Source organism: Berghia stephanieae, chromosome 1 (assembly GCF_034508935.2).
Source record: "Berghia stephanieae isolate SIO BIC M18660-M18661 chromosome 1, UCSD_Bste_1.3, whole genome shotgun sequence".
Taxonomy (NCBI): domain Eukaryota; kingdom Metazoa; phylum Mollusca; class Gastropoda; order Nudibranchia; family Aeolidiidae; genus Berghia; species Berghia stephanieae.
Window position 1 is genome coordinate 87041383 of NC_088360.1, and position 15830 is coordinate 87057212.

Below are 15830 nucleotides of genomic sequence, written 5' to 3' on the forward strand. Positions count from 1 at the left end.
AAATTGAAACTCAGAATATGAGATGTCTACAAATTAATTAATTTAGAATGACATCAGACTACGATCAGAATACATTTCCGGTGTTCTTATTTGTTGTAGGTTTGATAACCCAGATCGTTTTGGTCTCATTGTTGTCATGGAAATAACCTCAAAACAATGAAAAATATTCTCCACCAAAACGATACTATAACAAGCCCATAACTGCTTTCGATTACTTATCAGACCTGGTAAAATGCACCCATCATTTAAGGTCATTTATTTCTGTGTGACAGAATTAAATTCAATCAAGTCACGTGACGATTACTTAAGAAAAGATAATAAAATAATCATATACTAGATCTGAGCAGTCTTCAAACTTTTATTCAGGGAAATGATGAAATATCGTATTGCAGACATATTAGGAGAGAATACAGTCCTGTGTGTATCCAGTGGGGGAAGATATAAACTGAGATTCTAAGTTTGTGAGTTACTTTCAATAATTATATAATTGTTTTGTTAGCTAAATATGGTAAGTATATGAATGAGTTGCATTAATTCTCATTGGAATATCTTAAAGACAAAAATTAAAGGAAAGTCTACATTTTTTGGGAGAAAATGTCATTCAACGCAACTCTTGAAAAAAGACCATAGTACGTTTACATTGTATTTTTTGAAAAGCTGCTTAATGCAAAAAGCTTGGGTCAGAGAAATTGTGAAATATTCGTTTGTTTTGTTTTGTTTTTACGGGTTTTACAGTGCTTGCAACACATTTAGGCCATATCAGCGCCAGTAAAAAGGAAGAAAATTGGATAGTGAAAAGATTCTAGATGTATAAAAAAAAGGACTTTAGAAAAAAGTAAGACAAAGGGGAGTGCGGGGTTCAAAGAGGGAAAAGGTGTAGATTCCAAGAGCACACCATCAATGTACTTAGTTTGAGATCACATTAATGTCTCACCCATACACCAGCACTAGATCCCACTAAGAGGAACACACTAAAATGCTTACATTATACATTCAAAATAATAGACATAACAATACATAACGTAGAGATGATTTACAAGTTTAAAAAATCTCCCCAAACAATAACTACGGCCAAGGCCAGGGCAAAACCAAGTAATCTCATTCCAAGACAAAGACAGAAAGCAAATTGGAAAACATATTTAGCGGGATAGAAGACACAGTAAGTACCTCCTTGCCCGCTATGGGAGGTCTGGAACAACCCCACCCATAAATATTCGTTTGACACAATTTTAAAATCCCTGATGTATAAATTTGAAAGTACCTCTCGTTAAACAGGAATGTACATTACATGCAACGATCACGGTCACTATATCAAATTATACATTGAACTGACAAATATGCTTGCTATAAAAATTTCATTTTTTCTAGAATAATTGATTTAAAGCGTTTTCCTCCCTCGAATTTAAAATTTGAATAGTAACCTACAATGCCACTAGAACCCATAACACCAACATGCGTCAATTTTACATTTACGCCCCCATCAAACCCACGACATTAACTAAATTGTCATTCCATACATTATATTTAATATCTGATTAATTTCTATTGTTGTATGGGGCCAATGACTGATTGACCTGGGATCGTCAACGACGATCTGTTGTGTTCTACCTGGATGAAGGACGTCTGTTAAGATGGAAATCTCTGTTTATATCACTTTGTAAGAGGATCATTGAGCGACTTGTCATGTTCTTACTTTCTAAATGACAGCATCAAAGTCCTTATCTCATCTCATCATTGCTAGGTGGCCATGGTATGATATACCTTTTGTTACCGGACATTGAGGAAACATCTTCCTTTCTATTTGGTCAGAAATATTTTGCTTTAAATATCGATCATTTAAAACTTGTCCAAAATTCTCAAAAGGAAGTCTCATGTTTGTGACTTTTGACAATTTGAAGTCGTAGTAAAATATTTCTGGCCTTTTTTAAAAAGAGTGTTTTGTCAAAGTATGGCAAATGGTTAATGAGTCTGCCAATCCATCTCTTGGTCGATGGAAGGTGAGGTCAGGCTAGTAGAGATGTCTAATTTCTTTAAAAGATTGAGGTTGACGTCGTGCTATTGTTTATAGCATTGTCTTTGCCAGCCATTATCTGGACGGTGGTCGCGTTAGCTCAGTTGATAGTAGTGCGGCTTTGTGGCCCTGTGGTATGGCACTCGATTTCAAACCGGTGGGTCGGTCCCGGGTTCGACTCCCGCTCTGAGCGGCGCAGTTCTTTGAAAGGACTATTTACTAACATTATCTCACCGTACACAAGTGTAAAATGAGTATTCGGCCGTTAACAGCGATCTGTTTGTCGAAAAAAATTGTAACATCGCCTTGCAGATGTCATGTCTCGCCCTTCATGTTAAGTGTTGCTGTAAGATAGGGACCCTTCGTAAAGCGCTTTGAGCATGTTTAGTGGAAATTGCTCTAGATAACACTCTAGAGAACACTCGCCTCACAAGCAAAGGGACATTTCCCAGGATTTTTTTCACCTCCCCCCCCCCCCCCCCCCCCCACGTTCAATGCCTGCCCATCGGCGATTTGGTAGCCTGGCCTGTTTTATTCTGGAGTGTAGTTCTTTGCGATATCTTGCAACTGCTTCTCTCCGTTTCACGCCACTAAGACCGTGATAAGCACCAGCTGTATGGGCTTTCGCTGTATACTATAAAAGTTTATTAATGACATACACACACAGTAAATGAAAGAAATTCTTGGGCTAGAATCTCAGTGAGGTCAAAGGATATGATGTCATGAAGGCAACAAAGGGAGGTCTAAACGTTGATCGATTTATTAGTCTGTTCTGTTTCCTCCTTGTAACAAAGCGAAGCAGGATCTTCGAAAAGAAAGATTTAGGAAGTGCCATTAGAATTCTAAACATATACACACATAAAACACACACAAACACACTCAGACACACCTACAAAGACAAATGCAAAACATAACAGTCGCAAACAATCAAAAGATGAAATATTCGAAGCGAGCTTATAATAAGATCCGCTGCATCTGATAAAGAACATGCCAGCAGCTCTTGAATGCTTACTCGAAATAACTCATCACAAAGTCGATTCCTACCACCAAAAAATTGCCTACTTGCCATCATAAGGTAACATAACGCACAACCACGTCAACAAAATTGAAGGACTGGAATCTTACCAGTATGTCGTTTTATTGGTAAGAAGGAAATGCAGCTGACAAGTTTAGTTCAGTTATAGAAGTTTAACGTGGTTTGGAACACTTTTTAAGTCATATCAATGCCCAGGAAAAAAGGACGGTGGTACACATCACATGGTACTATAATGTATCAAATAGACGCCCCCCCCCCCACCTAAGCTTATTCATTGCCTCCCCCCCCCCCCAATAAAAAAAATTGGCCACAGTGCATCCCCCCCCCCCTTTTTTTTTTTTCTATAACTACCCCACCCCTTTCTATTTGATACCCTAGAGTACAACTAGAAAGACGTGAGGCTCGGCGTCTGCAATGTTCACAGGGTCGCGGCCTTCCGGTGGGGATTTCATACTAGAATATAGGGGTAGCCTCACGCTCGAAATGGTAGATTGGGCAGCGGTCGAGAAAACAGTAAGACAAAAAGTGCTACATGGTCCTAGAAAAGAAACGGCAGGGACCCAAAGAGCAATATACCATTTCGACCGTGAGGCTACCCCTTATATTCTAGTATGAAATCCTCAACGGAAGGCTGACAGTCAGAAGGTTTCCAAAACCACTTACAAAGAAAGATTATTTAAAAGAATTCAAATACTCTTCCATACTCACATCTGACTGCCATTCGTGACAAAGAATTCCATAAAACTCTGAATGTTTTGATGTCATCTCTACTAAAACAAGGATTAGAAAGCCACATAGAAAGAGACAACAGTTCTATGAATATCAAAGGAACCATTAACGTCACCATACTTCCACGAGCTGGACTTAAGATAACTATAATACTTTTAAAAATTCAGGAAAGAAATTATGTGACAGAAATCATGAAATGCATTTTGTATTTCTATAGAAAAAACAATTGATTCAAATTTTGAAGGAAACTTAAATAAATTATGCATGGCTCTGTACCATTATTTACCATTTGCCATAACCGTACAAATGGTCAACTGCCAATTGCTAAATTCAAATCGTAAGATCTATAATCACAAGTTATCCGTATTCTTTTCTTTTCTTTCCTGTTCTTTATTTTTTTATTTTTGTTTTGTTTTGGATTACACTACTTAATTGCCTTCATAAATCCCCGGCATTTATAACGTTGAGCAATTGCAAACACTGTGTTCTCACCCAGTCAAAAAAATCAAATACTCGAATAGAATCCAATCCAAATATAAACGTCGAAAGTCGAGCAGAAATCCAGCTGAGCTCATACTGTTTTATGTCAGAGAGGCAATAAAGCTGACCGGCATGAGTTAAGGCAATGATTGATTTACTACTAAGAGACCAGTTCGAACCATAGATTTATAGTACGAGTTAGATGCTCAACGAACGTTTTCTTGCGTGTACAAATGAAAATAAAAAAATTCCTAATTCCGATATAACATTCATGGGGCAAAAATGGTGACCATGCGATGATTTGCTTTTTGTCCTTTCTAGCAATGGCTTTACTTATAGATTAATGACGTATTATTACTCCAAAATCCAAAAGTTAAATCGAAATAAACAATGTTCATCGTCCATCTCATTGCCCAAATCTATTGTTTTCTACTCAAAAGAATGTTTTAAAAATTGAATAAAAAGAGGAAAACTGTTTTTTGTTTTAAAAAGGAAACTATATGTAACCTTTAACGTTTAGAATACACACCCTGTAAGCTTGACAAGAAGCTCACAATAGTGTCATCCGGAACTATAACGAATCAATACACAAAACTATGTGTAACCTTGAACGTTTATAGTCTGGCTAATGCAGTTTAGAGAGAATTACTCATAACATGGATGGCAAAAAAACAAAACAAAAACAAAACCAATAACAAAGACCTGTGTGACGTCAACTGCGTTCTATCTATAGTCTTTCTCAAATAATTTAGTGAGGACTGATCATCGCTTTGGCGGTCTAAAAACATTAACAAACAGAGAGAGGCTTCAATCAAATTTATTCATTTCACTACAAATATTTTGGAATGATTTCCCCATTGCGGGGAAGAGGGACCTCGCAAAGTCCCTGGTTTGAGAGCTTTTGCCAAGATGATGGTCATTTAAATCGATCAATATTTGAAGGACGAGTTTTCTGGCCAAATGTTTAAATACAAATTTTTCCTGACGACGGCAATTGACTGGTTAAAATAGGAAACTTTAGTTAAATTTATACTTCTTTTATAGAACGAATAATGTTACTTCAACTTTAAAAGACTGAAATTTCATATTCCTGAATAATTTAATTTTAACCCTCTCCTTTCCAACTATCCACATGAAAATCGTCACATTTTTTACACAACAATGAAACATTTTTTATTTCAGATTTTTTTTTTACATCACAAACTTTTAAAGCTAAATCGTTTGTTTTGTAGAGCTTGTTTGGCATGCAAAATTGTGTTTTGCATGCTTTCGGGTTTAAGTTTAAAAATCAATTTTTGTGTTGGGATAGCATGACAAAATATTGGGAAAGTGCTGAAAATGGTCGGTAAAGAGAGTTAAATTTACTTTTGGTATCTGCTTAAGACTCCAACATACCAATTTGAGACCTTGGGTCAAATTTATTTATGTTATTATTACTATTTTATGTTTTTTTCCCCTGAAATATGAATTCTTATGCATCTTGATGACTAAGCCAAGTGAGAGTTTTTCTTTTCTTGATATCTTTCTTCTTTTTTTTCTTTTTTTTTTTTTTTGGAAAGTGGGGGAGGGAGGGGGATTATTTTTCTGTTTTTATTTATTTTATTTTTATATTATAAATTTCGTTTTTCATTTTTAAAAATTTATCTTTTTTGTTTATTAATGATAATTTTCATTTCATTTTTTTTTATTGTGTAAACTTATCTATTTATTTGATTTGATTTGGTTTATTATTGGTCTTACTATTCTAATTTAATCATAAGAAATTCTAAGTTAATATGTGATTTATAGTGGGGATTGCCTAAAAAGAAATCTTTGAATTGAATTGAATATTTTACAATAATTAACTTGCCTCTCTCTCTCTCTCTCTCTCTCTCTCTCTCTCTCTCTCTCTCTCTATCTATCTATCTATCTATCTATATCTATCTCTCTCATTTTTTTTCTCTCTCTGTCTCTGTCTCTCTCTCTCTCTCTCTCTCTCTCTCTCACTCTCCCTGTGTGTGTGTGTGTGTGTGTGTGTGTGTGTGTGTATGTGCTCTTTCATGGGTTTAATAACTCCCTTTTATGAACATGTTTTTTCCCAATGTTAGAGTGTCAAATGGATCAAAGGTGTCTAATTTCAACAAAGGCCAGAGTCCTGTGTGGAGATGACCTCACTGTTAAATGATCCTTGCCTCGATCAGTGAGCTCTATGTTAGTGAAGGGAAACCGTTTCTCACAATCGGAGAAATGTCAGACAATAATAATAATAATAATAATAATAATAATAATAATAATAATAATAATAATAATAATAATAATAATAATAATAATAATTTAATAATAATAATAATAATAATAATAAAATAATAATAATAATAATAATAATAATATAATAATAAATAATAATAATAATATTAATAATAATAATAATAGTAATAATAAATAATAATAATAATAATAATATAATAATAATAATAATGAAAATAATAATAATAATAATAATAATAAAATAATAATTAATAATGATAATAAAATAATAATAATAATAATAATAATAATAATAATAATAATAATAATAATAATAATAATAATAATAATATAAATATATAATAATAATAATAATAATAAATAATAATAATAATAATAATAATAATAATAATAATATAATAGTAATAATAATAATAATATAATAATAATAATAATAATAATAATAATAATAATAATAATAATAATAATAAATAATAATAATAATAATAATAATAATAATAATAATAATAATAATAATATAATAATAATAATATAATAATAATAATAATAATAATAATAATAAAATAATAATAATAATAATAATATAATAATAATAATAATAATAATAATAATAATAATAATAATAATAATAATAATAATATAAAATAATAATAATAATGATAATAATAATATGTGATCCAACACGTCAATCTGGTGTTCTGTAAGATTGAACTAGACGAAGAAAATTGATTTTAAAGTCAAAATGAGAAGAATTGGAAAAAGTTATAATTGTAAAGGTTAAACAAATTTCAGTCTCCTCTATGAAGTCTGATTTGGATAAAGCTTAAAATTCATTTTTAAGCACGTTGTCCACCCTGACATTAATTCCAAAAAAGTCCACTTTTCAGGTCCAATTAATTCCAACAAAGTTCACTTTTTCGGGTCTAATTAATTCCAACAAAGTCCACTTTTGCCGGTCCAATTAATTCCAACAAAGTCCACTTTTCAGAGTCCTATTAATTCCGACAAAATACCGTTTGGAGGTGAAAGATTTTTTTCATAATGTTTCATTATATTACACCAATATAATTAATCGCCTACATCAAACTGGAATGAAATAAATCCATGATTATTTTATGAGAAAAAAAAAACACTGTTTTAAAAAAAATTAGAATCTTTTAAAATACGCCAACGTATTTTATTTTTGGGTTGTATTCAACGCAAATAGGCAAAATTTTCAATATGGATTCAGGAAGCGCACGGAAAAATAATATAATTTCCTTTCAAATGTTTAAGGCCTTGCTCAATTATTTCATTGGACACTGGGTTTGAATTGATATTTTCTAATGAGGAGGTGAAATAAAGAATAGGAATGGTTAACAGCCTATTAAACGATGTAATCTCGTCTATATATTCATTATGCAAGTTTGATTATGTAGATAATTGATAAAATTGTATAATTGTGTATCGTGTTCTTTTAGTACGGTAGTCATGAAGCCCCGTAGGGCACTAATCAACTTTATAGAACAAGACTTAGAAGACGTTGAGTGCACCTGCGGACAACACGAATCTGCTTTACTCTGAAAAATAAGACATATTTTAAAATGTTCTCCAGACAATCTCAATTCAATTTAAAATTGAGCTTTTATATAGCGCAATATCCACTAAATGTGCTCAAAGCGCTTTACAAGGGATCCCTGGCCAACAGCAACATTTAACATTTAGGACGGGCATGGCGCCTGTTGGGCGATGTTACCATTTTTTCGGACAGATACAACGCTGTAAACGGCCAGGTACTCAGTTTTCACCTGAGTACGGTGAGAGAATGTGAGTAAAGAGTCTTTTCCAAATACTCAACTAGGCGCCGAGCGAAGCTTGAACCCAGGAACTTCCGATCCAAAAGCGAGTGTCATACCACTAGACCACATAGCTGCACGCATTTTGGATCGATTAAAATGGCCCTCATCTTGTCAAAAATTATCAAACCTAGGACGTCAAAGAAGTCTTAAATGAAGTGTCGGGTTTGAGAGTTTTGACAAGCCGAGGGGTCATTTTAATTAGTTACTGCCGTACTCTGGAAAAAAGTACATGTATTTAAAATTTGGCCAGAAAACTCGTCCTTCGCTTATCGATTGATTTAAAAAACCACAACAAAATACCGTTTGAGATGAAAGGCCATGAAATTGTGGCTATGTGGTCATGTGGTATGACACTCGCTTTTGGATCGGAAGTTCCTGGATTCGAGTCTCGCTCGGCGAATAGTTGAGTCCTTGGAAAGGCTCTTTACTAACATTCTTTTACCGTACTCTGGTGTAAAATGAGTAACTGGTCGTTAACAGCGTTGTCTCTGTCGAAAAAATTGTAATATCGCCTAAAAGCCGTCGCGTATAGTTATATATGTTTCGTGTTTCAGTTGGTCAGTGACCCTTTGTAAAGCGCTTTGACCACGTTTAGTGGATATTGTGCTATATAAAACCTCAAGTTTTAAGTCTAACAAATGCATGCCATTGCTGTTGTACTCCGAAACAAAGACATTAAAAAAGATTTGGCCAGATAATACATCCTTCAAATATTGGACTTCGCCAAAGTCCCAGGTTTTAGAACTTTTGCCAAGATGAGAGTCATTTAAATCAATCGATATTTGAAGAACGAGTTTTCTGGCCAAACTTCAAAATACATGTTTTACCAGAGTACGGCAGTCAACTGGTTAACCGGTCCGATATTTGAAGGACTTATTCTCTGGCCAAATTCTCATTTTAAACGTGTTTCTTTATCAGCAAGTCTTTAACACACATCGGTCACCCTTCACTTCAAACCGTATTTTGTCGCCGGGTGTTTTCAATGATGAAATCGAATTTATACTCAAAAACATTCAACTTGGGTGAAGTCTATGTGTTTTATTGAGGAGGATGGAGGCTGAGTATAATTCATTAAAATGCAAAAAAAAAAAAAAAAGAATTTCTGAATTTTTCATGTTAAAGTCACTTTTCGGCACAATTTTCGGCCACTATTTTTTAAAAAATTCTTTAAACTTAAATATTTTCTCATAATCACGCCCATAAATTTATAAGACGATTATTATTTGAGTCTAGACCTAGATAGTTTTTTTTTAACTGCGTGAATGTATCTTGGATTTGTTAATTGGACATTTTATGTTAATTATGTATTGGCAAACTGCCAAAAATAAAGCTTGAATCTTGATTACAACGATTGACTTGAGCTAAATAAATACGAATGTTTCTTATCTTCTCCTTTCATAATCAGAAATTCTCATATTTTTTGTTATGAAATCCCCTCATGTAAAGCAGAATGTTAAATGTAAAAACATGTCATTAGAAATATGCTCCACCTTATTTATATTTCTGCTAGAGGAATTTCATTGCTCGTAGGGTGGTTATAAGTTTTAAATCATATTCAGTGGATACAGAGAGAGAGAGAGAGAGAGAGAGAGAGAGAGAGAGAGAGAGAGAGAGAGAGAGAGAGTGGGTGTTAAGTAAATGGTTGGGAAATATTTAATTCAAATCAAGGGTTTATTTTTAGGCAATTGCCAATATAAATCCCACGTTAACTTAGAATTTCTAATGATTAAATTAGAATTGTAAAACCAATAATAAACCAAGAGCAAACCAATTAATAAATAAATTATTTTAAATAATGAAATGGAATAAGAATTATAAGGAATAAACAAAAAAGATAAATTTTACAAATTGAAAAATTAAATTTTAAAAGTAAAAATATAATAAATCAAAACAGATAAATAAATCCTTTAAAAAGAAAGAAATTAATGAAACAATGTTGCTGATTTTTCAAGGGAGTTTATGAAGAATTGTCAAATTGTTTTTTTGGAAAAACAAACACACCAAATAGATAGGTCTAAGTCTAATTGCATTATAAATGGAATGTAAAAATTCCAAAAAGTTCCAAAGAATCGGTGTTTAAAATATTTAAACGTACATTTAAGTAGAATACATTATTTTCGTATCCAATCACCAGTGTGTTTGTCTTAAGATGTTTTTCAAAATGTCTTACGGTATACATGTAAACCTCAGCTAAATTATTGTTGTATCGTTAATTTGTGAATTATAGACATAAGAATAGTAATTTGATAAAGGAAAAATTCAAACATAAAGACCGTCAAGCAATGCAGAGGGGGTTTTTTTGTTGAATTTTTTTTTCGCAATAAAATTGATTGTATCTATCTTGTATTTGGTAATTAAAATTCCAAATGGCAATCCAAAGTAGAATGCAGCCTTGTGTTTAGAAACGCAAAAAAAAAATAATTGAAGTTTATTTTGACTTTATTTATCTAGCACAGATTCTACGATTTAACTTCATCAAAAATAAGGACGAACGATATAAGTTCGACATGAATTGCACTGGAAAAACATTTCACACAGTTAGTCATTGTGAAGTAAAAGACAAAAAAAAGTAGTCCTTCAGAGCTATAAGGCCGATGGAGCTAGATTTTATCCCGGTTTCTACAGCGTGAAACGGAAAATGGCAATTGCTTGCTACCCTTCAGATAGGACGCTAGTCTATTGCATAATACTTTCCCACCATCTACCCTATCACCACTGGGTGGACCAGGGGGACAGAAAAAAATCTCAACTTCACCCGGGATCGATCACGGTCCCTTTGCGTGTGAAGCGAGTGCTCTACCAACTGAGCTATTGGGGCCCCCAATAATGAATGAGTGGTGTTAAAGAGACACAGGATCTGAAATAAAATCTAGTTTTATACTTTTCTGGCACTTTAATGATATCTTTTTTTTTTTTAAAAATCATAACAGTCTAAAACCTTCTCTCACTTCTTTTTATATCTTTTTTTTCTTTTTTTTTTTGGACAATGGCGAAACACTCTGCAATCAATCAACCTGATTTCCAAATTGCAAACAGCTTAAGTTTGCTTCTAGCATGTTTGGTTATAACCCTTTATCGGCGATTTCTCTTACTTTCTTTCTCTTGCGGTTATAAATCAATTAAAATTAGTCTCTTCGACGTTCAAAAGACATTGCAATACAATATATTCAAAATGTTGAGCGTTGTCAGCGACCTGATGGGTGTCAATAATCGCAAAAGTTTCGTTGTGGCAATGGGTAAGGCACGTTAAACACATTTCCCCATTCGACTTAGGTGAGAAGTGAGAATAAATCCTACTGAAACATTGCATACTGATGGATATTTAGAGAGTGCTAGTATAAAATACACAACAGACGATTTGAACTGTATGAAATCGAAATGTGTTTTCACCCAACTTGCTAGGGGAATATATAAAGCATTGGGAGGCCAATTAAACTATGAGAAACCATGAGAATTAATTTTTCAATGTTCATATGTGGTCTTATATCATAGTAAAATTTATTAATAACAGTATGACATATGCTTGTCTGATTCATATAAAAAAGGTCTTTTTGGAAAATGCAGCACGTTCAGAGCATTGATTCAAATACTGCGAAGCATTTATTCGATTCCGTTGAAATCTAATCCCGTGGTTCAAAGGTTAACTCGGCATTAAAACATCATAATTTAGCGTGCTTGTGCTTTGTTGACAATCTTTGCCATTACAGCGAATCGTATTGAGAGAAAAAAAATAAAGAAACAAACATTGATCAGTTTACATCACGATCTAAAATGTTTGTTTTCGAATCCTGCTTCTTTTTAAAAGAGAATAGAAAAAACAGAAGGCTCCTCTATCACACGAAAATCCTGTTGTGTTTCCTTTCGGATTAAATTCACGGACGGCTGCGTATTTTATGTCCTGTTGTTTTCTTATATTTGTTGTTGTTGTTGTTGTTGTTGTTGTTGTTTTGTTTTGTTTTGTTTTAAAGCGTTTAACTGCTGTACTCTAGAAATGACACGTATTTAAAACGGTCCCAAGTTTGAGAGTTGCTGCCAAGATGAAGGTAATTTAAGTCCATCGATATTTGAAGGACGAGTTTTATAAATTTTTAAATACGTGTCTTTCCAGAGTACGCCAGTTAAAAGGTTAATGGGATAATGCTGTTCTATCGCACAAAGACAATACGCCTGTTTTATATTTCCTACCTCCTATAGATAGAATGAAGATGACGTCAATCTGGTCTTTGTTATTGTTTTTTGCCATCCATGTTTATGAGTACTTCTCACAAAACTGTATTAACCAGACTATAAACGTTCAAAGTTACACATAGTTTTTTGTGTTGGTCCGTTATATTTCCGGATGGCAATGTTGTGAGCTTCTAAGCCAGGCGTATATTATCTATATCCATCCAATAAAATGACCCCTATCTAGTGAAAATAGTAGTCCTTCCGAGCCATTGGACCCATGGAGCCCGGAGCCCGGAGCCCGGAGCCACGGAGTTCATCCCGGTTTCTATAGCATAACACGAACAATAGCAGTTGCTTGTTATCCTTTGGATATGATGCTGGGCTATCGTAAAGTACTTTAAGCCAGACCTAACTGGCCCATTTACCCAATCACTGCTGGGTGGAGAGTGGGGGGGGGGGGGGGGCAGAAAAAAAATCTCGACGGCACCAGGGATCGATCGCGGTCCCTTTGCGTGTGAAGCGAGTGTTCTACCAATTGGACCCCCCCCCCCCCCCCCCAAATAATTTTTTTAAACTTCATAAACCCAAGACTTAAAATGACGAGTGTAATGTCTGTGTATGGCAGTATTGTCAACTATTTTTTATGAGCTTTAGTTGCGTTACGTTATGTAGTCGGTGAGAGAGAGAGAGAGAGAGAGAGAGAGAGAGAGAGAGAGAGAGAGAGAGAGAGAGAGAGAGAGAGAGCTCTAGTAATGACCTGAGTTAGATACGATTTTTTTTGGGATCGTGGATAGCTCATACGGTAGAGTCACGCTCTCACCGGCCAGGCGGAGTTGTCGTACCAATAAGGTCGCGGGTTCAAACCCCCATCACCGCCGCGAAAATTTTTTATTCTTTATTGTCTTCTGGCACTTTTCTACTCACTTCATCTCGTGTTGTTATGTTTAATCCAGATTCTAAGTTTGAGCACAACAACAACACAAACAACAATTATACTTTTGACATGAATGGTGGACACAGTAATGGAATGTTAAAAGACATGTCTGGTTTTAAATGTCTCTTTTTTCTATTTTAAAATTAGATGCCATTTTCAACTCGTTTCACTTTTTCCCCTTTAAAATCGTGGAATGGTATTAAGCAAATTGTTTATTTGGGTTCAGCTCGTCGTTGACATATTTGCAGGTCTGGTAATGAATGCAATTATGGGCTTGCTTCCAATATATTACGTTGGTTTGAGAGTATTTCCATTACAACAATGAGACCATAATACTTTGGGGTATCAGACCTGCAATTATGTATAGGTCGGTCCAGTCGCTTCGTGCAGCGAACAGCCAGAGGTCGATGCAAAGGGTTTTGTTGAGAGTTAATACAGATTATCCTTTGAAAATGTTGCTGCTTGAAACTCGAAGATATAAATGACAATTGGAAATGGAATAGACGCTTCAATTTAATCCACGAAGACGGACGATGTGGAAGTTTTGTTTTTCCCCTTTATCAACAAAACATGATGAATGAAATACTAATGACAAATGCGAGATGTAGAGGGGGTCCCGATAACTCAGTTGTTAGAGTACTCGCTTCACACGCAAAGGGACCAAGATCGATCCCGTGTGCAGTCGAGATTTTTTCCCGATCCCTCTGTCCACCCTGCAGCAAATGGTTAGGTAGATCTGTTAGATCTGGCGGTAAGTACTTTGCGATAGACTAGCGCCCTATCCAAAGGGTAGTAAGCAATTGCTTTTCTCCGTTTGACGCGATAGAAACCGGGATTACCTCCGGCTCTATGGGCCTTACGACTCTGAAGGACTTGAATTGAGAGATGTTAGAATGGCGTTGTTGTACAGATTATCCATGAAACTTGCATGGGAATCACCCATAATATACAGGTGAATGGGAAAGGCGGGGGTAGGGGGGAAGATGGTCGCGTGGATAAGGAACTGTATTACCTCTCGGGGAATCAGGTTCTAGCTCCGCGTTCGGAATTTCGTTTTTACTATGTATATGAGCCTGAGGTTTAATCCGTATACTGACGTACTTTGAAAAAAAAAAAAAAAGAACGTTAAAAAAACCCTACCTTCAGTTATCGATAAATCAAAACTTCCCTCATCTTGGCTTAATCTCTCAATCCGGGAACTTCTCAAAATCACAGGTTTGAGAGTTTTTGCCAAGATGAAGATCATTTCAATCGATCGATATTTGAAAAACTAGTTTTCTGGTCAAAATTAACTAAATATATATTTTTCCTGAGTCAGCAGCATAGAGGATTCCAACAGGAAAAATAATTCTGAGAAAACAGCCCATTCACTTCTTCTATTTCATATTCCTGGGTGCACTTTGTAAATTATAGTAATTTCTCTTTCGCTATTCGCTACAACTGACGCAAAATAAAAAAAGAACGGCCTTTAAATGACTAAATAACAGGCATTATAATTTTAATTCCGTCCATTTCCTTTCAGGGTTAGCAACAGGGCTATCAGATGGCCACATACGTGGCCAAAATTGGCAATACAGAGAATCGTGTTTTTGGCATTAATTTACCTTTTTTATGTTTCAAGAGTTTTTTCCTAGTTTAGTCGATTTTTTGTTTATATCGAAACTGATTAGTTTTTAAAGGGAGTCAGGGGTGTTTGGTCACATGTTCTATTTGGCCACTTTTGAAGTGGAAATTGACCATGAGGAATGCTGGCCATCTGGCAGCCAAGGTTCGCAACATATTCATCATTTCGAGATTTTAGGCAGTTTCTTGTCTCGCCACATAATGTCCTTTATTTTTTAGGTACTAATGTCGGATTGAGGACGGCATCGGTTTCTTCTCTGTTTTCATAACTGACTCGGGGGTTTCGTCTCGAAAATGGGATGTAAATGTGACCCATTGTCTCGAAAAGGTATTATGCCGGATGGGGTCAACGCGCACATATTAGCAGGTCTGATAACCGAAGAGAATTATCGGCTTATTTCAACATTGTTGTAATGGACAATATTCTGTGTTGGCTTGATAGAATTTCTATAACAACAACATATTAAGTAAACTTCGGGTGAGGTGATTTAAATGATGAAAATCGATTTTATGCTGAAAAATTTTTACTTTGATCAAAATAACATATGTTTTATCGAAAAGAATTGACATTCTTTGTTGTTTTTTTTTCATCTGCAAAATCTAATTATTTTATATTTCTGATTATTTTAACTGGAAGTTTATTTCCCCCGCAATCTGTTTCACACTGTCTTAATGTCGATAGAGGCGTGGGCGTCGCGAATAATATGATAAAGTAGAATAAAATAACTTCTTTTATTCCATCCCTCTCCCAAAATAGTAACGCAT

General features: G+C 34.5%; 1 protein-coding gene across 2 annotated transcripts in view; it reads right to left on the minus strand.

The window, feature by feature from the left end:
- Positions 1-15830, minus strand: part of LOC144960355 (uncharacterized) — a 196496-nt gene that overhangs the window by 10350 nt on the left and 170316 nt on the right. The gene's annotated exons all lie outside the window — the stretch shown is intronic.